This window comes from Cebus imitator, unplaced genomic scaffold, assembly GCF_001604975.1.
Source record: "Cebus imitator isolate Cc_AM_T3 unplaced genomic scaffold, Cebus_imitator-1.0 Scaffold634, whole genome shotgun sequence".
NCBI classification, from domain to species: Eukaryota; Metazoa; Chordata; class Mammalia; order Primates; family Cebidae; genus Cebus; species Cebus imitator.
The window spans coordinates 777,437-780,327 of record NW_016107949.1 but is presented as its reverse complement, the minus strand read 5'-3'; the positions used below and the strand labels follow the sequence as shown (position 1 = coordinate 780,327).

The 2,891-nt window shown below is 53.3% G+C and overlaps 1 protein-coding gene across 3 annotated transcripts in view; it reads left to right on the top strand.

Moving 5' to 3' along the window:
* Positions 1-2,891, top strand: part of LOC108295356 (argininosuccinate lyase-like) — a 9,553-nt gene continuing 6,662 nt past the window's right edge. For all 3 annotated transcript variants that reach the window (XM_017517512.1, XM_037734561.1, XM_017517510.2), the window contains exon 1: positions 1-47. The gene's annotated coding sequence lies outside the window, so the exon portion shown is untranslated. The remainder of the gene's footprint in view (positions 48-2,891) is intronic.

Genomic DNA, 2,891 nt, shown 5'->3' with positions numbered 1-2,891 from the left:
GGAAGACTAGGCTTCCCGACGAGGAACCGCCCAACATGGCCTCGGAGGTGAGTGGACCTCGGGGATGCCGGTCCTCCCAGCCTCCAAATGAGACGGTGGGGTGCCAGACCTGCTTCGGGCCACCTCGCTGGGAATCACCCTCCAGGAAGCCTGCACCCCCAGCCCTCCCCGGCGCATCTGCTGGAGCTCAGCAGTCACCTTTACCGGGACTCACCAGTGTCCCCAGGCAGCCCTTGTGGCAAACTCACCAACCCACACTACTAGGAGTAGAGTGGCTCTGCCCTTACCTTGTAGTGATGCCTGCCTGGCCAGGAAAAGTGCTCCCACGCCTGCAGCCGCCAACCTTTCATGCCTTCTTTCCAAGTATCCTTCCGTTAGGCCCCACCCCGCACCACACCCCTTCTCCTGCTACAGCAATTGTCCTTGTTTATAGAATAAGGCTCAGCACCTAAAGTGTTATTGTCCTTGACTGTGGCATGTGGAAGGAGCCAGGCAAGGGGGTAACCTCACCCTGCGGCTCTGGCAACCCAGTTGCCTGGTCCCTTCCTGTCTCACTGGACCCTGCTCCTCAGGGTCAGCGGCTCCTGGCTCTCTTCCTGACCAGAGATTCCGGAGTCCCAGGCATAGGTTTCCTTCCTTGGGCCTCAGTTGATTTATCTGGCAATGGGGGTAATAATAGCAGTTGGCCTGCCTCTGTAAGGAACTGGATCGTGAGGCCATTGCATTGGACCCTTCAAGTGAAAGGGGCTGTTTGCCTGATGCTTGATGAGGGGAACCCTGGGAATCAGGAAGTCTGGGTTCCAGCCCCTTCTGGCCCTTATTAGCTAGCAATTCACTCCCTCTTTCTCAGAGCCCTGCAAGCTTCTGGGTCATGGGGGAGGGCATGGGGGAAGGGCCTGGACTTTGGAGCCAGACAGACTTGTTTTCTGTACCAGTCACTTGAGCCCTCTGAACCGCTTTCCTCATTTGTGAAATAGGGGTAATATTGCCCACCTCATAAAAGGGCATAATAACATATGCTGAATCCCTAACACAGGGCTGAGCAACAGTAGATGCTCAATAAATCATGGCTAACCACAACAGTACTGCTATTTCTACTTGGGGAGACCAAGGCGGGAGCATTGCTGGAGCCCAGGAAATCCATACCAACCTGGGCAACATAGTGAGACCCTGTCTCTACAAAAAAGTTTTGAAAATTACCGAGGCGTGGTGGCATACACCTGTAATCTCACGGGAAGCAGAGGTAGGAGGATCATTTGAGCCCTCGATTTTAAGGCCGCAGTGAAGATGATCTCTCCACTGTACTCCAGCCCAGGCAACAGAGTGAGATCCAGTCTCAAAAAAAAAAAAACAAAAAACAAAGAAAGAAAGAAAGAAAACCCGCCAGACATGGTGGCTCACGCCTGCAATCCCAGCACTTTGGGAGGCTGAAGAGGGCAAATCATCTGAGGTCAGGAGTTTGAAACTTGCCTTGCCAACATGGTGAAACCAGTCTCTACTAAAAATACAAAAATTAGCCAGGCATGGTGGCAGGTGCCTGTAATCCCAGCTACTTGGGAGGCAGAAGTAGGAGAATCACTTGAACCCAGGAGGCGGAGGTTGCAGTTAGCAGAGATCATGCCACTGCACTCCGGCCTGGGTGACAGAGCGAGACTCCATCTCAAACACACACACACACACACACACACACACACACACACACACACACAAAAACTAATATTTCCCATGTACGTTCAACCTTGACTGTTGCTCATTCAACCCAGCCCAACTCAGTGCCCCATCCCCTGGCCCTGAAGTGACCATTCTGGCCCAGATGTGTCTTGGCTTGGAGTAACACCTTCTGCTACCACACTGGGCCTCCCCTCTCCTCAGTACCCAAGGGGAGGCACCTCACTCTGATCTCCCCAAGGGGTCCTATTCTGTCTGCCAGTAAGGGTAGGAGCTTGGTCCTAGAGCAGAGTGGTTTTCCCGCCAACCAGCCCAGCACTCCAGGTGACTTCAGCTTGCCCCAGGCCTTCCTGTAGGATGGCACTATTTGGTTTGGCTGCAGCCCCGCTTATTAAGTAGTTGTTGTTATTACTAACAACCAGGCAGGGTGGCCCAGGAGCCTCCTGGGAGAGGCGGTGCCAGGCTCCCAGCTGAGGGGCAGGCTGGCTCCAATTATGACTGGCTGGCCCCAGTGATCAGGACCAGGGCCCCTCGGGGCACTTTGCTGTAGATCTAGGCTTGGTGGGGCAGCTGTAGGGTAAGGGGCAGGACCAGCTCACAAGACCGGGTCGGGGCGGAGGCTGCCTCTGCAGGGCAGAGTCCTTTGGCAGCCAGGGTTGTTGGGCATGGAGGGGCCAGCTCACAGCTCAGGAACAGAGCACTGTAGAGGTCTCTGGAATGCACTCAAGAACTAGGAGTGGAGCTGAAGCACATCCTGTCCCCTGCCAGCCCTCCCCTAGTAACAGCTGACATTTCCCAAGTCCTACCTGAGCACCAGGCACCGTGTTATGTATGCAATTTACAAATGTTGTCTGATTGAACATTCACGACAAGGCTATCATAGGTACTATTATTATCCTTATCTTATTTTTTTATTTTATTTTTTGAGATGAAAGCTCGCTTTTGTCCCCCAGGCTGGAGTGCAATGGCGTAATCTCGGTTCACTGCAACCTCCACCCCCCAGGTTCAAGCCAGTTCTCCTGCCTCAGCCTCCCAAGTAGCTGGGACTACAGGCGCCTGCCACCACACCTGGCTAATTTTTGTATTTTCAGTAGATACAGGATTTCACCATGTTGGCCAGGCTTATCTCAAACTCCTGACATCAGGTAATCCGCCTGCCTCAGCCTCCCAAAGTGCTGGAATTGCAGGTTATAAGCTGTACCCAGCCTTTTTTTTTTTTTTTA